This window comes from Phyllostomus discolor, chromosome X, assembly GCF_004126475.2.
Source record: "Phyllostomus discolor isolate MPI-MPIP mPhyDis1 chromosome X, mPhyDis1.pri.v3, whole genome shotgun sequence".
In the NCBI taxonomy this organism is placed as follows: domain Eukaryota; kingdom Metazoa; phylum Chordata; class Mammalia; order Chiroptera; family Phyllostomidae; genus Phyllostomus; species Phyllostomus discolor.
In genome coordinates this window covers 17962753-17975464 of record NC_050198.1, presented here as the reverse complement: position 1 = coordinate 17975464, position 12712 = coordinate 17962753, and the positions used below count along the sequence as shown (strand labels likewise).

At 40.2% G+C, this 12712-nt stretch overlaps 1 protein-coding gene across 1 annotated transcript in view; it reads left to right on the top strand.

The window, feature by feature from the left end:
• The window catches only part of DMD (dystrophin), a 1951120-nt gene that overhangs the window by 464889 nt on the left and 1473519 nt on the right, over positions 1-12712 (top strand). The window lies entirely within an intron of this gene.

The following is a 12712-nucleotide window of genomic DNA, read 5'->3' as shown; positions in this document are numbered from 1 at the left end:
TTTGAGACACTGAATTTAGCACTCAATTAAGTAGTTTGTAGAAAGGCACCAGAAAATTGATATAAGGGCTAACTATCCATTCCCATGTAGATGAAAGTGCTGATTTAGAGAGGGCTAGGGATCAAATAAGAGAATGCAAACAATTCGTATTATGTGACCGAAGAGCAAAGAGCTGGATGTCTGCCTGTGACTATTAAAAGACTTTTTTTTTTTACAAGTAATTAATGAGTGAGAATTGAGTCAGGCTTGGTACTGGACATTGAAAATACATTGTGTTCCTAAAGTTCATATTGTTTCCCCTCCAAATTTAAAGAAAAGAAGCTAGAAGAAGTAGTAATACTAGAGGGACTTGTTAGGCGAACACTGTTCTGTAAAGTTGGAGTTCACTCCTAAAATATTTGTGATGACTCTTGAGTTGCTTATTCAGACATAAAATGTCCAAGTAATGTTAATGCCTTTTGTTAAAGATTTTATTTATTTATTTTTAGAGAGAAAGGAAAGGAAGGGAGAAAGAGAGGAAGCGAAACATCAATGTGTGGTTGCCTCTCGAGCGCCCCCTATTTGGAACCTAGCCCGCAACCCAGGCATGTGCCCTGACTGGGAATCGAACCCGGGACCCTTTGGTTTGCTGGCCAGTTCTGAATCCACTGAGCCACACCAGCCCGGGCCTAAAACATTTAAATATATAAAATTTAGAAAAATCTGTACTATATGGCCTCACACATTAGAATTAACTTCTGTCCTGTACACTCTGAGCATGGTGAGGTCAGGGCTGTGTCTGCCTTGGGCAGTATTCATCTTCAGTGGCCAGCACCTGAGCCTGGCATTCAGAAGGTTGCAGTCTACTCTGGATGAATTACCTTTAAGAAAAACATCAAGTTGATCATCGCCATGTAATTAAGACACTATTTTCTTAAAATATTTTCAAAAGATTCTCGGGTCCTTTGTGTGTATGTGTATGTGTATAAACTTGAATTTCAAGGTAGAATATGATAGAATCCACCTGGCCGTACAAGTTCAGAGGTTGGAAGATGTCATTATGTGCTGAGCTCTCGTGGTAGCCATAGAAACAATTACCCAGCACCTGAACACGGAGGGACTGGTAACATTTATTGTGTTAAATAAATGAAAAGAAATAGGGCCAGGGCACCCTGCTAGTGAAAATAGCTTAAATAAAAGAAAAAAAAATGTAAGTTCCTGTGTAATATGCTCACAACATAATTTGCATCTGTACAAAATCCAAAAGACTTATTTTGTGCCCAAATAAAATTTTGTTTCCATTATTGTACTTTCATATTTGGAGGCAAGTGCACATTACCATAATTAATTTAAACATTGCGACACTTGGGTTTCTTTTTTTCTTTTAATTCACTTAGTACAAAGACCTAGAATTATAGAGTTACTTGACTCTGATTTCTTGGCACTGTATATACTTTTTACTGAAAATTTAATCGGCTTCATTCTTCACAGAACACTCACGGAGAGTAGCAAATTTATAATGAGAAACTGAAAAAAAAGATCTCACAGCTTAGGGCTAATTTGCATTTTGGTTCATATAAACCTCGAGAAGCTTAGCTCTATCAAGATTATCTGAATCTCAGCAGCCTTTTTGATTCCAAGCGATTTTCTTTGCTCGTACATGCCCAATCTCTTTTAATTTAATTATTTTAATTCATGGGAGTAAGCGAATGCCAACAGAGATAATGAGTGTGGATATAATTTCAGGGTCATTGCTATGGTAATCATGGCAGAGGAAGCCTGGGGATTCACCTTATTTCCTGCTATGTCCAGTTATAGTTAGAGATTATAAATTAGCTTCCTTTCTACCTTCTCTACTTGACTACTTATGTAAGTAAATGGATCAAATTATTATTCTATCAGGGATAGAGCCTCTTTCCCTATCTAAAGATGCATCAATTAAAGATTAATTTTGTTTAAATGAAACACTTTAAACATGGAATGTTATTAATCATTTACACTTCAGTCTAAACTAGAATCAAAACGTTTTTTGCTAGAGAAATTATATGCTAAAAGTGAAATTTTAATGATATTTGCTATACGTTTATAAGAGAATTAAGGCAAAGCTTTTATTTATTTTTTAAAATATTTATTTATTTATAGAGAGGGGAAGGGAGAGAGGGAGAGAGACATCAATGTCTGGTTGCCTCTTGAGTGCCCCCTACTGGAGACCTGGCCCACAACCCAGGCTTATGCCCCAACTGGGAATTGAAACAGTCACCCTTTGGTTCTCAGGCCTGAGCTCAATCCACTGGGCCACACCAGCCAGGGCAAGGCAAATTTTTAAAGGAATGAAATTCAGAGCTTTCCCTTGATAAGTTTATGTGGAATAACATTAGTAATAGAATTAAAAACAAAGTAGAAAACAGTAAACGATAGCATTTTATCTTTGTTCTCCCTTTTCTTGTAGAAGGTCAGGCAAACATGACTAGTCAATCCTCCCATTAAAAAAAGAAATAATATATCCAGTGACATTTATGAAAATTTATTACCAAGTCCTGAAAAAAATACTTGCAAAAATAGGAATAATAGGAGTCTTCCTTATCTTGACATCCTAGCAGAATCGAGTGATAAGCAATTCATGGATATTCCTCACTGGTGTTATTGTCCAGTATTGTTCTGGAGAACTGAGAAAACATTATGTACAATGAAAATGAAATAATGAGGTACATCTTTTGAAAATGATGGACTAAAGTATTGTTATTTGAAAGCAGTGTGGTTTTCTCCTTTGAAAGCACAGTAACAATTAGAGAACATAAAGAAATTAAAAAATCCTATTCAGAGTATGTACATAGCTTGTAGATTTCTTGAGTAAATTACACAGGAAAGTGTAAGGATTGTTTGGAGAAAGTTTAAGTTTGAATTATCAGTACATAAATAAAAACATGAGAAAAGAAGAACATACATGAAAGAACATACTAGTTTTCTCTAAGTTAATCTGTACATTGAAAATAATTTTAATCAAGCTATAGTTATACTGTTATGTGTATAATATATATATATATATATAACTGTCATCTATCATTTCAATTTTTTTAAGATTTTATTTATTTTTAGAGAGAGGGGAGGGGAGGGAGAGAAACATCAATGTGTGGTTGCCTCTCATGTGCCCCCTACTGGGGACCTGGCCTGCAACCTAGGCATGTGCCCTGACTAGGAATTGAACCAGTGACCTTTTGGTTCACAGGCTGGCACTCAATCCACTGAGCCATACCAGACAGGGCTATCTATCATTTCGGAAAGTATAACAGAATCCCTGCAAGAAATGGAATTCACCTCAGATAGTTGAAGAGAATTATTTACAGAGGTATGGTATTTTAAACAAAGAGGTGCCAGTGAGTCACCCAGAGAGGATCCACAGTTAGAAGCATGCACTACCCGTAGGACTTAAGGGGAAAGGAGACAAACAGAATGAATGGAGGTAAATGGAGTCCAGTGAGAGCTGGAATGCTGGAGGGAGGACAATGTGCTGGGAAATGTTGCTGTTGGAAGGAACCAGCTACAGTAAGATGGAGCTCTGAGACAAGGGAATTGTGGAGGAAGAATCCCCACAGCCATCTCTTCCCTTAGCTTTGCATCTCCAGCTGGTCCTTTCCACTGATGTAATGCAGCTGGAATCCAGCCGGCAAATGGCCCTAGGAGATGCAGTGTGAAAGGGTCAGTCACTTGGGGCGCAAGCAGTGAAGGGCAGAGATGTGTTGGGTGAACACACTGAACATAAATCGCGCAAAGGGGAGGAAATGTGTGGTTGTCACCATAATTCCAAAGTTAGCATAAATGTCAATGTATGGTAATAGTCAAGACATTATTTTTAAGTGGCGACCTGCTTTAGAAATTATAACATACTGACACTGCATGTGTCCCTGCTAATAATTAAAGAAATGCAAAGTGCCATATCCCATGATGATGAGGGTGGTTCATGGAACGAGGCCTGTATTTCCCTTGGTGGAAGAACAACTTGGGAAATTTTCAGTAGAAAAATTCGAGTTATCTTTGAAAGCATGGAGGTGCACATGTCTTTCACCCTGACACTTCACATTTAGGAATTAGAGCTACAGGACTAGTCATACTTATCTAAACCCAATACACAAGGATGCTCATTGCAATATCGTTCACAGTAGTTCCAGTTTTATCCCATACCCTGGAACGCTAAGCAGGTATATCTCTCCCATTGGGCTACAGGCTCCATGCAGCGAGACTCCAGGTCTGCTTGTGTTTGCTTTAACTTTTGCTCAGTGTTATGACGGTAGTGCCTAGCATAGTCCTTGGCTTATGGTCAGTGCACAGCAAGCAGTTGTAAAGTAAATACATCAATGAATGATTGCATACATTATGAAAAATAATTGTCGAAGTCTAAATTGTATGCATCTACTATGTACATACATTTGAAGCTGAATTTTGCTGGAAGCCCACTTTTCGATAGGCATTTTTCTAAGTACTTACATTTATCCTAAATCCTTTAAAAAAAAGATTTTATTTACTTATTTTTTAGAGAGAAAGGAAGGGAGAGAGGAAGAGAGGGAGAGAAACATCAATGTGTGGTTGCCTCTCATGTGCCCCTCCACCAGGGGCCCGGCCTGCCACCCAGGCATGTGCCCTGACTGGGGATCGAACCGGCGACCCTTTGGATCACAGGCAGGTACTCGATCCACTGAGTCACACCAGCCAGGGCTAGTGTAAGTCTTTCAAAAGCCTTAACCCTATTGTATAGATGAAGATATGAAGAAATTAGATTTCTTATTTAAAATTATATAGAGCCAGTGAGTTCTAGAACAGGACTTTGAATGTATACTACCTGAGCATAGCCCATGAAGACTTATAGGAATGTAGATTCTAATCTAGGTATTGTGTATGTAGTTTGATCTCTTTATACAGACAGGCAGACACATAGATAAATGGATGGCTAAATGGACAGATGGATAGGTGGATGGGTGAATACAGATAGATAGCATAGCTTTTTCTAAGAAGTTTTATCTCTAGATAATAGAACCGGGGTGTTATAGAGATGTAGGGTATTTTCATTATTCAGTTTGTATACTCAGTACTGTTTTCATTTTCCACTATAATAAATATATATTTCTTTTGTGATAAAAATGTTTAAAAGTGAAGGATTCCCCCAGCTGGCATGGCTCAGTGGATTGAGCGCGGGCTGCAAACCAAAGCATCGTGGGTTCGATTCCCAGTCAGGGCACATGCCTGGGTTGCAGGCCACGGCCCCTAGCAACCGCACATTGATGTCTGTCTCCCTCCCTCCCTCCCTTCCTTCCCTCTCTGGAAGTGAATAAATAAAATCTTAAAAAAAAAAAGTGAAGGATTATATCTAAACTAAGAAAAGAAAAAATCAGGGAGAACTAAAAGCTTAATTCTTGGAGCCAAGAACATCAATCTGACCTGTTTCCTCTGAGGGTGAGGTTTCTTTTCAAGGAACGGGCTCCCCATGGTGGGATGAGTTGGCAGTGGGACCCATTTGGTTGGCCTAAGGCCAGAGCCTGAATGGGATCTAGAGTTGCAGGTGATGAGACAGGCTTTGCAGGATATGGTAGCTGAGCTAGCAATACCAAGCTCTGGGGCATACAGTCATTAGCAGGGCCAAACCCACGTTAGCAGCATTGAACCTGAAGGAAAACCATTGGAGAAAAGCTGAAATTTGAGAATCAAGAAGAACCAGAAGCTGCATCATGAAACTTAGCTCTCATAATATTTAGCACACTAGTTTTAACCATCGCCCAGCCATTAGGAAACAGAGAGGAGGAGTTTTAAAATTACAAATGGCATTGCTTTTCAAATAAGACCCATACACACAAAGTGGTTATGCAGGTGGCCGTCTTAATTGTTTATAGATGTGTTTCTCGTGCCAAATTTTTCTGTTTCTTGACTGAAGCCCTTTCTCATTTGCATAGCTCCTTTTAAAGAACTGCTCTTAGAATTGCAATTATGCAGTAGGTTATGGAAACCACTAGTCACAGCTTCATTGAGATGGTAAGGCTTTCGCTTGCTTGAATCTTCAAGACGCGGTCTTCAGACGCTTAGTACAAAATTTCCAAGAAATCCGCTTCACCCACATTTTAAGGAATTTCAGAGAGGACTCGGACAAATGTTTCTGTCAATACAGTCAATAATTTTTGAACATCTATTCGATGAAGAGCACTGTGCTGTTTTGTAGAGTCTATGCCAAATCTTAGTGACCTTGAGCCCCATAGTTTTCCCAGGCCTTGAGTGTTAGCTTGGTATTTGCAGTCTGAATTAAAAACGTACTAACTTTTGCCATCATCACTCACAGGCTTCTTAATTAACCTGGTCATGCTCTCTCATTTAGGAATGAAGGCTTCTTTTCCTACCATTTAAAAAAATTGGATCGCTTCCTAAAGCTAGAGTGGTTATACAAATGAAGTCTTATTTGTGAGAATGTAATCGATACTTTAAGAAAGACTTTCGCAATACAGGAGGAAGCCGAGGCTCAGCTGGTTTGGACTTGCTCAGGAACACGAAAGGAGAGAACTGGGATATGAACTCAGGGTTCTTTTTTTCTCTTTTAATCGGACTATCATTTACTAGCTCTATGACCTTGGACAATATTCTTAGCTCATGAGAGAGTGCTGAAGGGTAAATGAGAACGCATAATCCCGTGTACGTAATTGGTGCTCGATGACAAGTCATGAGATATCAAACGGAATCTCTTTCACATAATTTTGGAGGGAGATAAATACTGCCTGTTTTTTGTTCTAGTGCCTTCTTGCCCTTCAGCCAGCTCTCAATTTTCAATGTTAAGTCTGATTCTGTATTTCACTTCACTAAAGTGAACCTTGGTTCCCTGAAGCCATAATTATCTGTCCGTTCATTTATTTACTAATTTAACAAAGATCGAGTGCCTACTATTTGTGTCAGCACGTGGTAAAACAATTTGGAGAGAGTTCCTGCCCTGGGTGGTCCTTATATTACTGCAGAGGGACGGATGACAGGAAAGGGATGACTAAATAAGCATAATCATTCGAGTTTGTGAGAAATGCCATAAAAGGACATAAGCCAGTGTGAAATAATAGGAAAGGGAGTTGGCTTTTTAAAATAGGGTTTTCAAGAAACGCATCTCCGCAGAGATGCCCTATGAGCTAAAACCTGATGGATGCGCATGAATCAAAAGTGCAAAATGACGGGGAACATGTTAACAGGTAAAGAGAGTAGCAAGTGCAGAAACCAAGAGGTATAAAAGGGCTGGTGTTATTACAGGTGATAAAGCAAAGCCAATAGATCTGAAAGGTAGTGGGCGAGAAAGAGAGAGGCTATCAGATGGCCATTAGCTAAGTGTGCAGGATTGGGCCCTGCCGTACACTCATAGGGCATGGAAATACTTTTGACTTACTCTAAAGCAATGAGAAGCTTTTGAAAGGTTTTAAGTATGAGGATGTGGCCATTTAATTTCTGTTCAAAAGATAATTCTCGTTGTTACTTACAGAATGGATGGAAAGGCATGGGAACAGCTAGGATGTGAATACGATGGTTCCAAAGGGCAGGGGTCATGGTTTGGGTGAATGGTAATGGTGAACCCGAAGATAAGTGAGTGCGAGTGCATGTATTTCTTTTAGAGGCAGACAAGACAAGGCTTGTTACTGGGTCACATGAGGCAATACAGAAAAGAGGAAAAGCAAGGACAGTTCCTAAGGTGACAGCCCGACACAATGCAAGAATGTCCTTGCCACATTTGGAGATGGTGGTGATTAATCGGGAGACCAATGGTTTTGAAGGGAACCAAGAGTCTCATTTTGTACATAAAAAACCCGAGCTACCTTCTGAGGGGAGAGGTCTCAGCTAGAGATAGGCATTTGGGAATCATTAGCATATAGGCATCATTGAAGAGGGAGGGAGGGAGGGCGGGAAAATTGGATGACATCACCCTAGGGAAGATTAAGTGTAGCCAGAGAAGAGCCCAATCATAACCTCTAAGTCTTTCCAAAATTTCATATCGTTTAAATAAGTTGGGCTAGAAAGAGAACCCGAGGAAGTATGGCTCGATAGGTATAAAACCTGAAAACCATAGTGGTAAGAATCCAGAAAACTCAAGCAGTTTAAGAATGAGAGAGCACTATTGGGAGCTACAGAGCAAGGCGGAGATAGAAAAGCATTCATTAGACTTGGCAATGTGGAGCTATTGATGGAGCAGAGAGGCGGACGCCAGTTCCCTGGTCCAGTAATTCCGAGAAGCCTTCTGAGCTCATCCTCTTGCAAATATTGACTCCACTCATTCCCTACTCATTTTGTTATTCTCTACAGCACATGAAATTCGAGAGCCTGAGGACTGGTTTTTATTTATTGTCTGTGTTTGTACTACAATGTAAGCTCCACGAAGGCAGGGACATTGCTTTGTCCACTGCGGCATTCCTAGTATCTGGAACAGTGACTGGCGTATACGGACACTGAGTAAATGAGTTGAATGAAGGGGGGCGGGGGGCGGAAAGTAGGTACAAAGAACAGAGTTGAAACATTTGAAATGTTCTGGTGTAGCCCTGGCTGGTGTAGCTCAGTGGATTGAGTGCGGGCTGCAAACCCAAGTGTCGCAGGTTCGATTCCCAGTCAGGGCACATGCCTGGGTTGCAGGCCACGGCCCCCAGCAACCACACATTGATGTCTCTCTCTCTCTCTCTCTTTCTCCCTCCCTTCCCTCTCTAAAAATAAATAAATAAAATCTTAAAAAAATCAGTCTTTACCTTAACTGAGCCTATCTATTAATAAAATGTCCTGTTGTGAAGGGAACAGAGAAATAGAAGAGCATGGACACACTAGCACCCCCTCAGGAGGTACTGTGGTGTAGTGGGGTGAGATCATACCGGTTCATGAGAGCAGAGTGCTCGATATTCAGGAACTATTGCAGCATGTTAAACTATTGGTAACTTGAAAGCATCCATGGTGGGAGGATTTACACCATGGAGATTGGCCAACACTACACAGTGATTATTTATCATTAATTTGTGTCCACCAGGGATTTTGTTGTAGTTGTTCTGCTTGTTTCTTGGTTTCTGTTTTTCTTTCTTTATTTTTAAAATTTTATTTATTTTTAGTTTTGTAGAGAGGGGAAGGGAAGGAGAGAGGGAGAGAAATATCAATGTGTGGTTGTGTCTCACATGTCCCCTACTGGGGACCTGGCCCACAACCCAGGCATGTGCCCTGACTGGGAATCGAACCAGCAACCTTTTGATTCACAGGCCCACACTCAATCCACTGAGCTACACCAGCCAGAGCTATTTCTGTTTTTCTTCTGGAGAACCAGTTTAGCATTGTACTGTAGGGGTGGCTCTCATACCATGGAGGTTCTTTGGGCTGGCCTAATACTCAAATAGACATGAGATGGAGTAGCAAGAGAAAAGGGCCACATTTAATCACATACATATGAATGGGAACCCCACACACATGAGACAGTCAGAGACAGAAGGAGGGAAGGAGGTCTATATGACATTCTGAGCTGAGGATGAGGTAACACACCTTGGGGCTTCAGAGGGGAGGAAGGTCATTAAGGGGAACAAGACGCTGAGTAATTAGAAGTCTGCCTTGTGCCATAGATGGGTCAAAAAAGGGTATCTCTGGTAACCTCTTATTCTGGGCAAGGCCCCTAAGTCAGATTCTTCTCAGTAGTTAAGGGGGTGTGGGAGTTTTTCTTGAGCCTACAGGGTCTCGGTTGCTTTTAGCTGAAAACAATCTACTTAACCACAGAAGCACATTTTGAGGTGACTCCTTCTGAACCCCTGCACTACCCGTGTTTTTTAACATTTGTCTTGTCTTTCAAGTTAGGAAAGCATATTTGTGGGCTGACGAAAGATTGATGACTCAGTAGACAACAAGTGAAACATACAAGTAGAGAACAAATGAAATGTACAATCAGAGAGTGTTTCCGTAATTGCAATGGGGACACTTGGATTGTAAGAGGAGGGAGGAACACGGCGTTGGGTACGGGTGTCAATAGATGTGATTTGTGGTGGCCAGATGGAGTTTTTTTCTGATAGTTAAGATCCAAACTCTGTACCTAGGATCATGGAAAAATAATCTACTTCTCTCTCACAAGTTACCACGTTCTTTTATTGTTTAATTTGTCAATTATGGCTGACATTCAATATTATTCTGTAGTAGTTTCAGATGTACCGCATAGTGGTTAGAAAATCCTGTACTTTACAGAGTGGTCCCCCTGATATTTCCATGTACCCACCTGGCCCCATGCATAGTTATTACAATCTTATTGACTTGTATTCCCTGTGCTGTAATCTACATCTCTGTGACTTTTCTGTAACTACCAATCTGTACTTCATGCCTTCACCTTTTTCACCCAGTCTCCCGAGCCCTCCCCCCTCTGTCAACTATCAGTTTGTTCTCTGTAACTATGAGTCTGTTCTTATTTCATTTTGTTTATTTTGTTCTGTAGATTTCGCATATGCGTCTGACTTAACTATGTTCTCTGTTCTGCCTTATACTTCCATTTACACAGTATTTTTCAACACACATAAATACATCAAATTCTGTTCAACAAAATAACCTCTATTCTTATTGAGCATATGTAAAATTTCTGTGAAAAAAATTAACCACTTGAGTTATGTTCTATGCTTTTTTTTTAAAGATTTTATTTATTTATTTTTTTAGAGAGGGAAGGGAGGGAGAAAGAGAGAGAGAAACATCAATGTGCAGTTGCTGGGGGCTGTGGCCCGCAACCCAGGCATGTGCCCTGACTGGGAATCGAACCTGTGACACCCTGGTTCGCAGCCCACGCTCAATCCACTGAGCTATGCCAGCCAGGGCTGTTCTATGCTTTTTTAACATCATTGATTATATTTTCTTGTATAAAAAGTAACTTTTACCATTCTCTCAGTATTTGCTTATTTTGTGACTTTTTGATGCTTATTCCCTTTTTCCACTTGTACCTTTCTCCATCATTGTGTCACATTGGATTATTTCCACTTTTGTGAGGTTCTAATTTACAATTTTCATGCTAAAAGCTATTTATCATTGATTTGTATGTGTAATTAAATTGGGAACCCCCAATTGCATTGGTGGAAGTTACAAACCCCAAACTCATACCGAAATGAAATTTTAATAGTACTGTCAAAAGCAGAATGTGTCTATGTGGTTTGAAAAATGTATTCAAGCTTGCCACTTTTGTGTGTGTGCTTTATCAGACCACCTCTGCTAGTGCTTAGAAATTACACTTAGAAACTCCATGCTCTTTGGCCACTGTGTCCAGTTTTTATGTAGGATACTGCAGAAGTGGGGATTACTTCACGGAAACCTCTTCTGCCATCAGTTACCTTGCAGTTACTTCGTGATGTTTGTTTGTGATGCTGTCTCGCTAAACACTATAGCCATCCTTCTGATGTTGCAGATGCCACCCGGTGCTGCCGTGATACTACCCATCATATCTAACGTGATGACAGCATCGTTCTTCCGTAATCTTTTATTTGTGAATATTTATTTATGAGTGCCTGAGAGGTTCACATCTGGGTTGTTTGCCTCCAGGATTGCCCCATCGTCCACCAGTTTCTACCATAGGCATTAGGACATGGAGCCATTCTAATTACAAAAATGATTCTTTCTCCAGTGAACTGATGCCACCTCTTACACATGTTAGGCAGCCCACAGATATCTGATGAGTGTATAAATGTAGGCAAACTCACAGATTGTAAGCGTGCGCCAGTTGGAAACAGCCATGACAAATGCTAGATGCTGTATATTGAGCGTTTAGTCTGTGTCTTCATTTTCTCTGTCATGCACCATCACTAGCTATTTGTGGGATATTAAAATGACTCATTTTACAGATAAAAACTGGGTCACAGGGACACTGATTTTATCGCAATCTCTTACCTATAAGGGGCAGAGCCATGATTTGCTGAAGTTATGTCTGATTCAACAGGTCAAGGTCTTTGATATGGAAACAGATACATTTTGATAATATGTGATATAAAAATGATTGTTCTTACACACAGTCTCTGCCTTAAGCTCGTATTGTTGAGAGATGTACCTTGGGATAGCCCTTTCACTATCCGGGCCATTTCCAAATCCCAAAACATGCAGGAAAGCACCATAATTAACAAATGAAATGAGCATCTCCACTCTGACTTCATTGTTTACCAACTGTCACTTCTAACTCTGTAGAGAATGAAGGGCTAGAAATAGAATATTTTGTATTAGTAGAGAAGATATGGTGCGGGGATGCTTAGAAAACATACGGCGCTTTTTCTAGCAGTGGGATGAAAAAGCCAATTTGGTTAGATCAAAAGCAAAGCGCAAAAACAGCAGGTGACAATTACAGAAGCAGAGTTAAATGTCACGGGGCCAAAATACTTCCCTCTCAAATGGCAACGCCAATGCTTCTTCCCACAATAAGCATGTAGAGAGAATTGTAAGAAAGTACAAATGTTTCTCTATCAAAAGTCTCCCACACGGACAGGCTAAGTGCTATTTGTTAGGTCAGGTTCGTTTCTGTTCTCCTGCTTGTAGGGAACATGTACTGCGAAGTCATTCAGAGGTTTTAAAATGGTCAGGGATATTTTTGCTAAAGAAATATGTTTTGTTCAGGTAAAAATGCAGTGAGTGGCTGGACAAGAGAATGTTGCAAATTAGTTGCATTTTGGAATTGAAAATGCAAACATAGAACATTTTACTTGGGTTAGCTGCACACAGAAGACATTCGATATTCAGTTTAAAAAATCTTTCAGTGTGTCTG